Here is a 14,824-nt window from a genome sequence, read left to right as displayed (position 1 = left end):
ACAATTTCCTTCTGCTGAGGTGAATGTACCTTCATACTTTCCGTGACGATAGTCATTGTATTCCCAGTCTTCCAATGTATCATAAAATTTTTTTCGTCAACCATTATGGATAGGTGACTTTGATCATTATATCTTGCACAATAACTATGACCCTCGACTTTGGTAAATGTACTTGATACCTGTTAATGAACTGAAATTATTGATTAATTATTTATATATGTACATATGCATCTTACTTGATCATGAAGATCACACATGTACAGATCCAAAACTCCAACATTTTTCCACATGATCGAATGATCAGATTGAAAAACATATACCTTTTATTTCAATTAATATTCATTATACACATAACTAAACAAATAATTAATATGAATCACAAAGGTTTTATGTCCATTATCTAACATAATTCTTTCCATTAATCACATGATTGATATTTATTTAGATGAGACATAATGAGAAAGAATGTGAACTATTCAGTTATTTTCGTATCATAAATTGGTCTCACAATAATATTAAAATATTGCAATTATTTTCTATCATTTTCATTTTCAATAATGTGAACAAACAAAAATTGCAAAATATAGCAAAGCCCATTGATTTATATGCTTATTATGCATTTGGTTGCAAAAATAAGTTTTAGTCTTATAGTTCTGATACTATTTATTAGAAAATTTTGATTTTCAACTTATTTTATGAACACAATCAAGTATGAATAAGTAAAGTAATTTAAAATATATCTTATGACATGGCCATGGAGACCATCAAATTTTAAAACAATTAGCTCTTTTTTTTTTTTCCTTCTACTACTATAGATCAAGTCTTTGTTCTGCGAAAAACTACTTAATCTTCTCCCCTTACTCATTTTTATGTTTGACTTTGTGATGGAAATTTTACCGAACTTGGTTGAGTTATGAGAGTGACAAGGAGCCTTTAATATAGAACTTCGTACCTAACCCAATTCATCAAAGAGTCATAAATGTATAAATATGACATTTTCCTTCCTCCGGGGAATGTACCTTGATTAAATGTGTTACATTCCGGCCTTGACGATACATTAGCTTTTGGAAATTTTTTAAGATGTTAATATAATGTTTGAATCAATAATTTTATTTGAAAAAGGAAAGGAAAGGAAAGGAAAATAAAAAAAAAAATAAAAAAGTAAAAAAAAATCAAAATCTCATCATATATTTTCCTTTATATCAAAATTTATTCATAATTAAATTTTTGGGTACAAGAAACTCACCTATTCTGTCCCTATGGTTTGGCAAAAAGATAAGAACCGTCCTTAAGGTTTCAAAAATTCTATTGATCTCCCTCGAGACTTTAAAAATGCCATATATCTCCCTAAAATTTGTCAAAAAGACTCAAGCGTGCCCTCAAAAGACTTGTTTTTTTTTACAAAATATAAGAACAAGTTTGGATCTTTTTGACAAATCTTAGCGGTGGTTTTTGAAATTCTCGAAACCTTAAGGGAGATCCTTACAATTTTTGAAACCCTAGGGGAAGTCTCTAATATTATATGGAAAACTAAAATTTTGTTAATTGATCCGTTATATATTTTATATTTTTATTTTCTTTCTTATTTTTCTCGATAACCAAATAAAAAAAGTAGATTCTTAAAGTAAATTTATTTTTTACATTCTTCTGTCCTTGATAGTTCTAAAACCCTCCTATAGTTGGGGATCTTAAGTTTCGATTCGAGTGGATTTAGATAAATTTCAATACAACTTCATAATATATTTTATTTAAATTCAATACAAATTCAAATCCAATACCTTTCCAAACATGGGATAAATGCTTTTTTTTTTTACAAGTATCTTTAATTGTTTAAACAATAATACAAGACTTCTAAATCCCTAAATCCAAGCCCTTATTTGGCTAATAAAGAAATTTATTTTCCATTTGGAAGCTAGAAGTTCAAACCGTAAATTTAAATTTGTCTAAATTTAAATAAAATATAATATAAAATTTTATTAACGTTTTTTTACATCCACCCAAATTCAAATTCAATGCTTAAAATTCACAATTCCCAACATAAGTTCATAAGTTTGATTGTGAATATAATCTAGTTTAATTTTATTAGCCTGTCATCTTTGAATTTTAATTTTGGCAGTCCAAAAAAATAGTTATTTTATTTTTTTCGCAACATTGAGCTTAAACTCCTATCCACCATTCCAAACCGTAGACTTTGAAATTGTTTAAAATTAAATAAAACGTGTATAAAATAATATCAAATTGTGTTAAATTTAAAAATACAAAATTCATATTTTCTCAAGTGGGACCCACCTGAGGTTTCGTGGTGGTATTGACGGTTGGCCTGGCTAGGGTTGTCAGTTTTTAATTATCATCAATATAGAGTCGGTGAGAGCAGAGCATTCACTGCTCTGCCTTCCAGCCAGCACCAGGGCAGAGCCAGGCCTCTCTCTGACAGACACGTGTCCATGTCTACATTTTGAAGTTTGCCTCCCAGATATTCACTCAAGTGGTATTAAAGTACAAATATTAATTAAAATTTATTTCATATAAATATCAATACTCCTAAGACACACTTTAAACATTGTCTAATTAATAAATTAATCACATTTTTTGATTAATATTTGTAATTAATATTCTAATATTTATAATTGAAAAAGTAACTAAAATTTTTGTTAATTAATAGTTGTTTAAATATTTTCTCTTAAATTTTAATTAATTTCTAATTAAAATTTTAATGAAACTTTATAATTAATATTTTTAATTAACATTATATATATATAATTCTAATTAAAATTATTTATGTTTGTACTAATTTAATATTTTCACTTTTTGTTTACTATTAGTTTATTATTTTAAATCTAATAATGTAGCATTATTATATTATATTATATTATATTATATTATAGAGGTATATAGTTTAAAAATAAAAATTTTGAGAATAATTGGGTCCAAACAGTTTCTACAAAACTTACTCACCAAAGGGGTGAGAATATGATTGTACTATGGGAATACTTACTTGTGAATATGTCTGTCATGTTTGATTCTTGCCTAGAGGCAAGAAAATTAATATTAATTATGCATAAAATTAAAATTTTTATTTATTAATTTAAAATATATTTTATTTTTCTTTCTTTCTTTCATAATTAGATATGAAAAAATAGATTCTTTATTTTATTTTCTTTTTCCAAACTTTTTTAAGTTTTAGGATGGAATTAATTAGGCTAAATTAATTGAAACTTTTTCCCATTTTCAAAATTTTAAAATAATTATAAAATTTTCGACTGAATTTTTTATTTTTTTTAGTTTTCTAAGATTTACATTGAAGAGTTAAATGATAAAGAGTTTATCTAATTATTACAAAACATTTTTTTTTAATTTTTAATTTTTAGATTTTAAATTAATTACAAAAAAAGGTAACTTATTTTAAATTTTTTTAAAATTATGTAAGCTGGTATTTTGGATAATGGATTTTGAAATTTGGATAGGCTACCTCTTATTGTGTGATTTATGCCTAGTAGATCTTTAATAGAAAAAAAAAATTCAAAATTGTGGGGAGATTGTCTATGGTGCTAGTTAATGATCATAAGATTAAAATATACATAGTTATCATATGTAGAATTTCTATAATTTATAATGCAAAATACATAAAAAATAAATATTTAAAAAGTAAAAATATTTAAGCTTATCTTATTTCACATTCAAAGGAATAACATGAATTTTTTTATAAATAATTTTTTTTTTGTAAATTATTAAACTTTTGTAAGTTTTCAATTTAAAGAAAATTATATCTTGCTCGGAATAGGGGGTGTAAGTAAGTCAAACATACTTGTCATCTACTCAGACCAAACTCATCCCTTAACTCGATTCGATTCGATTTCACTTAAATTTGAATTGAGTTTAAGTTACTCAAATATTTTATAAGTCGAGTTTAAGTTTAATAATAATACTTGAATCGATTTTCGAGCCTAATTGAGTTTTTTTAATTTATTAATTTTTATATTATATATATATCATGTAATATATATTTTATGAATATATTTAACATTATATGTATATCATATATATTTATATATGTAATTAATGTTAATTTATAATAAAGTTGAGTCGGTTCGAGTTTTATGAACTTAAAATCGAGTCGATTCAAATTTAACAATTATGAAATCAAACGATTTCGAGTCAAATTTTGAGCTTAATATTTTCAAGTCAAGTCGAGTTTCAATATTTTATTGTATCGACTCGACTTGAGTTGAATACACCCTAAATTCAGAGATTGTCCATCATAATAATAAAACGATCATAATATTTCATGACTTAAAATATTTATAGTGGAAATAAAGAATTTCTATTAATTTATAAAATAAAATAATTAAAGAATAAGTATTATAAAATTTTATGCAAGAATATTTATTCTTGTTTTATTCCATAGTCAAAGAACCAACATGAACTTTTTGTAAATGATTTTTTCATATATTATTATATATTTTTTGTGTTTTTTATTTTATTTGCAGTTTATTTCCTTTAATAAACCAAACTAGTTTGAGAATATTTAAATAGTAATATTTTAAAATACGTTGATAGGATTTGTTTGTGAGAGCTTAATTTATTTGTTTACTTCCCCTGTGAAGCATGTGGGTGACCCATTTTTATATAACTGGTTTGACCCGGATGGAGTCCAGGCTGTACACATGGCAAACCAAAGCATATCAATAAAAATGAAATTAATTCAACCTCACAAAAATTAAAAATACACGAATTTAATATATATTTATTTTACTCTCCTATGGTCCATTTGGAACTTAAAAAATATTCAAAAAAATAAAAATAAAAGTAGGAAGAATTTCATATTTTTAATGTTTGGCTATCAAGAAAAGTGAGAAAGAAAATAAAAAAATATACCAAATCAATAAACAAAATTTTAACTTTACACATCCTTAATATTTATTTTTTAAAATTTTTAATCATATCAGAATAATTTTTAATTTTAAATGGTATTTGAAATAAATAGAAAATATAGTGGAAAATAAATTTTTTTTTCCTTCCCTTTTTTTAAGTAAAATTTTTTATCAAAACCGACCCTTATTGTTACATAAATCTGTAACACTATGGATTTGTGATGAAAACGTTTTCGTACTACAAGTAAACTTTTATAATCGTTTCATCTTTGTTGCACTTAATTGAAATAAACATTTAAGTATATAAAAAATAAATCCTTAAAATTATGTAATTATTTCATAAAAATATAAATTAAAATTGTTATTCACAATTCAGGTCAATGCATAGTAAATTAAAATTTTTATTTTAAATGTTATATGAGTATCATATATATTCATATTTTAATTATTATAAAGTTATTATGTAGCACCGACATTTCATAGACGTTAATAAGTATAACAGTTAAATATTAGGTGCATTAGTCACTGGCTCAAAAAAACATGCCCATAAAGGTAAATTTACAAATGATGTTAAAAAAATATGACTAATAAATTTTATGACATGCAAATTTAATTAACGAGAAAATATAATTTATAGCAATTATTTATCATTAGTAACAAATAGTTGGTAAATATGTATTTTGTACTTGTCGCTGTTTTTTAGATGATATTTCACTTAAAAGGTTGGTAAGTTACACACTTAATAGTAAGCTACACAGTAGATAATGTGCACGTTCAACAAAATTGTTAATAAATAAAAGTACAACAAATAAATAATTAAAGTTTGACAAAGGAAATTAAGACTTTTTTTACAAACTTTTACTAATCTTAGCACTTCTATTAAAATAATAAAGACATTATATGCGTAAACCCAAAAGTCAAAATTCACTAGAAAAGATGTTTGTGTAAAATAAACAACCGTAAACTTAAAATATTATTTTCTAAAAAATATAAAATCAAATTACAGATAAAATAAATGATGATTATTATAAGCACAAGATAAATATTTTTTTAATGGTAGTTTATGTGATGATCCAAAAATTTTACTATTTTTTTTTATATACATGAAACTCTAGTACCATATATAAACCACCTGACCCCTAAGTGGGTTATCGGGTACGACTGTCCATAAGTTATATTACAATACAGTGGAAACATAATATATATACATCACATATACAATACATACCAGAGTACTAAACCATCATAATATAAAAGTATCTCTCTCCCAAAACCACCTATATAACCTAAGGTACACACACATATCTATACACGGATAAAGTAGTGGTGTCTCACCGACATTAACTTCAATCCCCAAAATCACTAATCCTGCTCGAGGCTCTCTAAGCTTGTCTTTTTGGATTTCCTGAAATGTTAAAATATTAAGGAGTGAGACACCTTCTAGTAAGATGGAATAAATTATTGTCAGTGTGACAACATGAGTTTAAATGATTTAAAACACATTCATTTAATAAATAGTTTAACTGAGAAATCATGAAATATGTACTCATATCCATATATATACATTTGCAATTGTATACTTTTCTAAAAAATATGTATGTGCTCAATATGTTTTCTTGGGTTTGAAACCCAACATGTTTATAAACGTAATTTCATCATGTTTGTAATGAGGAACCAACCTGAGTGGATAACCATATATCATCATCATGTAATCACTTCACATGACCGGGTTGTGTGGCCCGAAGGCGGGACTTAGTAATGATGGGGCCACCAGGTTAAGTCAAAATAATTCTCATTTGTAGTACGAATGGCCCACCGCAGCTTGGTCCGGACTCAAGGGCGGTCAACATCTTTCTACATGCCCAATCGACTTCTAATACCAACACTCTCCCCGAGAAGTGTGGTTGCGCTGACTCATTTTCTAACAACGGTACCGTGCTCTCAATTATATCACTAGTCCATTAGGGTTCTCATTTCCACAATAATCTTAATATAAAAAATATCTTGTCTGTATAAATCACATTTCTCAGTAACAAAATATCGTGTCTGTATTTTCAATAATTCCATAAGCCAGTATAAATCACATTCTGTCATAAAATATTCCCACATATTAAATGTAAAATCATATTCTATCATTTCACAATATCTGCCAGTATAAATCACATCTCATCATAAAATTTTCCCACATGTTAAATAATACATGGTAACAATACCAATACTCATGCCACACAAATTTTAAATAACATTTCATAAATTAGTGATTGCTAAGATAAATATACCAAATTCCAAAACCAGTATTTTTCAATATCGGATACGTTAGAAAATCTTTTACAATATTATCATTTTCTCATGCTTAAAATTAATTAACCGATTCCCAAAATGCTTGACATAATTTATTCCACTTACCTGATTCCTAGAGAAAAGCCTGCATGGATCCTAAAATAGTGCCTGCGGCATTCGCACAAAATCCTGTATCCATATATCCTAATTTAATCAACTTAATCCTAAGATAAATACCATTTTAACATTTCTTAGGTTCACACATTCCCAATAACTGATTAAACTTTAAAACATCTTACTTACCATAATTTTGGAGTGGTACCTAGAAAACCTAAATCACAAAACCGCTCCAGTTAAAATGATGAGGATCGAACCTAGGACCTTGTTGTAGTGTCCGATCATCAATTCGGGGAAGATTTGAGGAAGAAAATGAAGAGAGAGAGAAGGAGATGGCCGCAACTAGAGAGAGAGAGTATGAGAGAGGAGAGAAAATTTTAAACACAAATGAACTAAGTCACACACACACACACACACACACACACACACACACACACACACACACATATATATATATATATTAGTGGCTGCCAGACGAAATAGTCGATGGTTTGACTTTTTAACCAAACAATTTTTACTATTTTGCCCTTACCTGGCTGCAGTAAATTAAAACCGTCAACAATTTTTTGAGCTCATCCAAAACCGTCGACAGTTTGGCCTATGCTAAACCAAATTCTCATTTTTCTTACTTATTATTATTATTATTATTATTATTATTATTATTATTATTATTATTATTATTACTATTACTATTATTTTCGAGTCTCTACATCCTCCCCTCCTTATAAAAATTTTATCCTCGAAATTTGTTAGTCACCACTTATATCATCAATTGAAAAACAAACCATTGAATCTTTATTAATTACTCTCACCTATGGCGGAGGAATACCATGGTCACAATTTAAAGGTCATGGGAGATTACAATCAATCACATAAAAAGAAAACTCTCCCAAAACCCTCCATAACTTAGAACCAAAAACACTAACTTTTAACCAACTACCCTACACTGTACACGAAAAAAGTCAAAATTAATTATTTACCTTTACCTTTATCAGTTCAACGCTGGTTCCCGCTGAACAGGTGTAGATATATCTGATGCATTTTCTCCTTTAACTCCTATGAAGTTTCCTCAACTGTGTGATTGTGTTAGAGTACTTTTAACAAAGGGATCTTTTTTGTGTGTAATTCCTATTCCTTTCGGTCTAGAATTAGAACGAGCACCTCTTCATATAACAGGGTATCTTTGAGTTCTACTGATTCATAACTGATCACGTGTGAAGGATCTGAAACGTATTTCCTCAACATAGATACATTGAATACGTCATGGATCCTATATAGTGTTGGAGGTAATGCTAACTTGTAGGCAACTAGACCAACTCTTTCCAATATCTCAAATGGTCCAACATACCTGAAAACTAAGGTGTAGTCCCAAAAAGGGGGTGAATTGAGTTTTAAAAGTTTCTTTTAACTCTTTTTATGGATTCATAACTTATTGTAAGTTAAGTATTCAAACAAGGATGATTTGAATTACAATATAAGCTAAAAATCAATATTCACTTTTAAAACTTTAAGAAAAAGTAAATTGATCTTGCAGCAGTGTCAATTAACACACAACCAAAGATTTTGATTCAATCAACACAAACCAATAATTCAAAATATCATACTCTCATGTAATGACTCAAAGAATAATGGTATTTAAATAATAAAAGAAAGGAAAATGGAAACAGGAATAGAAGGAGGTAGCCGAAGCGTTCGTTGACGATGTTGCATTTTGGATGGGATAATCCCAAGAAATTCTCCAGGTCTCTTTAACGAACACAGGGGTTTCGTCGACGAGGGTTCTTCAAGACCTCGTCGATGAAGTTCCGTCTCGTTGACGAGAAGATACTGAGAGAGGATTTCGGAAGTCTGAAATTCATCGACGAGGGTTGAGGTTCGTCAACGAGTCTTCTTCTTGACCTCGTCGACGAGATGACGTGGCTCGTCCTTCAGTTTCTCCTCCTTCTCTCTAAGTTTTTGGGCTGGATTTTCGCTAGTTCGACGATCTGAAGCCACCACGAAGCTCTTGGGAAAGTTCTCTACAAATCTGTTGGAGCGGATCGTCAGTGGGACTGAGTTGGAAACATCCCAAATCGAGGGTAAGGCTTTCTACTCAGTATTTGCCTATTTGATAGTTGTAGAAAATGTTGTAAACGTAGAAATACTGAACTTTAGTTCTGGGGAATGTTGTTTTCAGGGTGTTGAACAGGGAACCCTGCGAGTGTAGGAGTGTTTGATTTAGGGGCTTTTTAGGACTCAAGTAAAGGGATAAACTAAGATAGTCTTTTATGAAAACTATGTATATTATTACAACATTTGACTTTAGGAAAATAAATATATTTATATATGTTTTATACTTGGGAAATACTACTAAAAATGATGGTATGTTAAATATATGAAATACTGTTTTTTGGGAATATGATAAAGATATGAGCTTTTATAATGGAAAATCGGCAAACGGGCTGAGATTTTTATATGATTTGCTGGCGTACGGGCCGTGCTATGTATATGATTTTCTGGCGTACGGGTCGAGCTATGGAAATGATTTGCCAATGTACGGGCTGTGCTATGGATATGATTTGCCAGCGTACGAGCCAAGCTATGGTAAAATGTGAAATACCGGTGTACGGGCCAATGATTTTCATGATATATGTATAAATGCAAAATGATATGATTGATTTGATAATTAATAATATGAAATATCTATGTATCACAGTTTCAGTATATGTTATATGATATCAGAATCTGGTTGGCTTGGTTTAGGTTAGCACTTGCACGGTATCGTTGCTATGTGTCCATGGTCATCATGATCATGATATTTGTGTTAACGCCGCTGCACGAAGTGGTGTGAGATTGGATGGTCGATGTGGTTTAAGAAGTGTATGAGTGCCCTGGTGTATGGACCAGGTCTGGAAGACCCATCAGACTTACAGACTGAACTCTTGACTTGGCAGTGGTCGGCCAACCATTGTTAGGTCCAGCCTTCGGGCCACACAACCCAGTCATGTGGGGGTAATACATGACAACAGCTAGCTAACCTACCAGGATTGTTTTCTTATTATGTTATACGTGATGAATTATATTTATGAAAATCATGTATGTTCTGCAATGATTTGAAAATATATGTTTCCCAGATATGTTACAGAAAGTTATGTTGATATGTTTATGTATGATTTTATATAGAACAGGGAAATACTCATGTTGCCACACACTAGTGTTCGTTTATTTCCCTTACTGAAAGGTGTCTCACATCGAATTTCATAAATATTTGAGGAGCCCCTGATAGGAGAGCGGGTAAAGCCCCGCTGATCTAGTTTGATTATTTCTTTCAAAAGGGTAAGTGTTTTGATAGGGTCGGATGTATTTTTGTGGGATGGACCTAAGATATCTTTTGAGTTGTGTATTGTGTGCATATAAATACAGTGGTTGTAGTAACTCTGGATTGTGATGTATGGTATAATGAGATGTATATGATTGTATGTTTCCTGCTGCTTAGGCTTCCGTTATATGTTCTGATGTATCCCTGGTACCCACAGGTTTAGGTGGATTATGATCTACTAAGTTTTGTGATATTGATTTTATTATATTATGGAAAAAAATATGAAAATTAAGCAGGTCGTCCCATATCAGCTTTTGAATAATTCAATCAATCAATCAAAACACAAGATACTTAACCAATTGTAAGAGTTGCAACACTTCCTTGATTCAACATTTGCAAAAACTCAGCTTAGAGTTTTAAATAATGTCCTATATGAATGAACATTGGTGTTCTTCTTTTAACCAAGATTTCTGCAAACGATTAATCAACGTACTCCCTTTAAGGTTTCCACAAAACATTAATCAACGTACTTTCTTAAATTAAAAATTTTCTCAATCTCAAACTTTCAACTTCCTGCATTTGAACACACAACCACACAATTTTTAAATGCAAAAAAATTAAAGAGAAAGGGTAGAGAGTGAGACTGAGTTTTTACGAGATTTGGCTTATCCCCAGCCTACGTCCTCACCATAGGCAAGACCACCTTAGGATTCCACTATAGCGTTCCTTTAAAGGCGGAACAAACCGTTACAATCCCTTCTTCAATTAGGATAGAGCCCCCTCTCCAAGCGATACCCCACGCTTGGTACAACGATTCAAACAACCTTGAACCGTCAAAAACTATAAGTGAGATTAGGAATAGCTTCCCAAGAGGGGGGGTGAATTGGACTTTTAAAAAATTTCTTTTAATTCCTTTTTAGAATTCTTAAACTTATTTTATTTCTTTTAACCAATTTGTGACTTGTTTGTTTAATTTGTTAAGCACTCAAGAACTTAGTTTCTTATTTAATCCTTAACCATACAAATATCCAATCATTCAACCAAACCAATCAACTACAATTAGAAAGCAAACAACCAAGTCAATACACAACACTTATGAATATAAAAACCCAAGATGGTTGTTTGTTTATATTAGCCAAATTTGAACCAAGCCTTGTATAAATGAATTTGCTTCTTCAATATGATGTGCAATATAAAATCCAATCACTCTTTCCAATATTTAGAATTCAGATAAACTCTTAGTTAATTTCTTTTTGGGATGTTTAACCAAGTAACGTACTCCCGTATGGTTTCCGTAAGATATGGTTTAACCAATGTACTCCCTTTCGGTTTCCGCAACCCAAATCAAAATAAAATTTTAAGTTTACTTGATTCCCAAATATACATAGTATATATGATTTTCAATTTAAACCATCTACGCAATTTAAATATGTACTGAAAATAAAGAGTAGAGAAAGAGAGAGTGAGACGGAGATTTTTACGAGGTTCGGTTTATACCCAGCCTACGTCCTCGCCTTTGGTAAACCACCAAAGGATTCACTAAACCTGTTCCTTTAACGGGCGGAACAAACCTTTATAACACTCCTTGGTTAAGGCTAGAGCCCTCCTTCTCCAAACGATATCCCCTCGTCTAGTCACTCCTTAACTAGACTAGAGCCCGCCTCTCTAAGCAATATTCCCTTGCTTAGCCAACGATCCAAACAACCCTTGGAATCTTCAATCTACAAGATAAAGATCAAATAGATGCGTACAAAGAACTTGCCCTTTAAAGAGCTGGTTAGTACACCAATTACAGCACAACTAATATACTTCAAAGTAAATCACAATATGGAAATTAACTTGAAGTTCAAGGAAGTATATCACCAATTAATTCTTTCAATGATTGAAAGATTTAGAATTTGTAGCACTATTCTGGTGGAATAAGATCATCTAAAACTCAGTTGAATTCGTGCACAATATGTGAGCTTGAGAGCAAGAGAGAGCCTTAAGAATTTGAGAGCAATTTAAGAGAGACTTTGAATTTTTTCAGAATTTGAATTCTTGGTTGTGTTGATTCAATGATCTTTGAGGCTTATTTATAGACTTTAAAAAGTGTATAACTTGATCCCCAAGTGGCTTGAAGAATTCCCCAAGTTTCCATAAGTTTTGAGCCACAAACAACCTTATTTAAAAATTTGACCGTTATGAGAAAATTCAAAACAGGCGTGTGGCAGATGATTGTCCATTTTGGGCAGTCATCTATCCAGTTACATTAAAGGGGCAGTAGGGTGTTAGTCGTCTGTCCAAACACGCACAGACGTCTCATTTTGCTTTGGCAGTCGACTGTCCAATTCTTGACAGTCGTCTGTCAAGCTGTCAACTTTGAGTACCCTTCAGTCGTTTGATCATAACTTTTTTTGTGTAACTCCAAATTTAACGTTCTTGATGTCAAATGAAATCTAAGAGAAAATCATAAAACTTTAATGTTGAACACATTTTGAAATAAGGATGTTTTGATGGAGAAACATCAATGCAGATGTAGAAAAATTGACAACATTTGAGAAATCATCTTTTTGGTGCTTTTTATTCCAAAACTGATTCTAACCTTTTTGAAACAATTTTTGACCTTATAAAAATATTTTCCAAGTATGTTAAAAGGTATCTAGGTCCAATAAATTTACCTAAGAGTTTCATGCATCCATATTGAAATTCTTTGAAGTACTTACATGAAATTTTCTAGACTTTTTCAATTCTTGAATTCCTTGATGCCTTTATACTTGTTTCATCTTTCTTTGAGCTTTCCATGTTGATCACTTGAGCTTTCATTCTCTGAAGCTATTTCTTTAATATCAATGCTCTCATGATCTTCATGCTTTAAACTTTAAATCCATGCTTCAAGCTTGATATAATCATCCTTATCTGAGGTACAAGCTCTCATGAACTCTTTAACCTTGCATTCTTCATTTAGTCCTGAAAATACATCACTTAACATAACATGTTAAGATCCACTTGTTTGTTAGCATCAAAATAAGATGTTAAGCCTTATAAGGCCAGCAATAAGAGAAACAAGAAACAATTTGGTGTACACTGACACTCTTAAAAGAGTTGATTAGTATAATTGAAATCTATATACTTCAAATCAAAATCACAATATAGAAAAATGAAGCTCAAGTATATATATCACTGGGGTTCTTTCTTAGGTTGAATAACTCAATAAAAATGCAAAGACTCGTGAGCTTTTCTCAGCAAAATTGCAGCAAGTAATTCAACAAGAGTATAAGCAAACTAACTTTAAAAAGTAGAAAGAATTTGATTGATTTGTTGCTTGTAGGTTGTTGGTGTATTTGATCCTTGGGTTTAATCATGTATTTATAGAGTTTAAAGAGTTTTTTTTGTGTTGCCCAAGTTGCTTGGAGTATTCCTTAAGTTTTCTCAAAGTTTGGTGCCCAGGAAATCACTTTTGAAAACTTTTATTAGCTGTTAAAATTTGAATTTCGAAGGGTCAAGCGCTTGAGCTCAAGGGGTCAGTTGTATGGACTTTAAATTTTAGTCAATTTTGGAAGACGGTACAGGGTCAGGCGCCTGGACTCATAGGATTAGTCGCCTGAAGTTGTTCTGTCAGTTGTTCAGTCGCCTGAACAGATAAGGTCAGTTGCCTGACAGTTTCGACCACCCTTCAGTATTTTAGTAATAACTTTCTCTATACATTTCAAAATTAGATGTTATTGGTATCAACAGAAATTTAAGAGAAAATCCCACAACTTTAATGTTAAACACTTTTTAAGATAGAGAAAACATCTCATCAATGCGGATATAGAAAATAATAATAGAATTTGGAAAATCCTGTTTTGATATTTTTCATTCCAAAAATAATTTTAACCATTTTGAAATAACTTTTGACCTTATAAAAATATTTTCTAAGTATTTTAAAAGGTATCAGGTCAAAGTAATTAACTGTTAGAATTTGTGTATTCCCAAGAGGGGGGTGAATTGGAATTTTAAACTTTTCTCCTAGATTGAACTAGATGTTAGCAAAATATTACAACCTAGGGTCTTTCTATGTAGTTCCAAATATGCCGATAAATATAATATACAGAAATTAAAATCAAGCGCAACATTCACATTATAACATATACGTGCAGTAAATATAAAGTGCGGAAATATAAACAAGCACACGATATGTTATCGGGGTTCGGCTAATTGTGCCTATGTCCCCGCCTCTAACTCGCAAGCCCTAGAATTCCACTAATAGCTCACTTAAGGGTGGAGCGGTACTGAT

The sequence above is a fragment of the Malania oleifera genome, chromosome 8 (genome assembly GCF_029873635.1).
Source record: "Malania oleifera isolate guangnan ecotype guangnan chromosome 8, ASM2987363v1, whole genome shotgun sequence".
Taxonomy (NCBI): domain Eukaryota; kingdom Viridiplantae; phylum Streptophyta; class Magnoliopsida; order Santalales; family Ximeniaceae; genus Malania; species Malania oleifera.
This window is presented reverse-complemented; position numbering follows the sequence as displayed.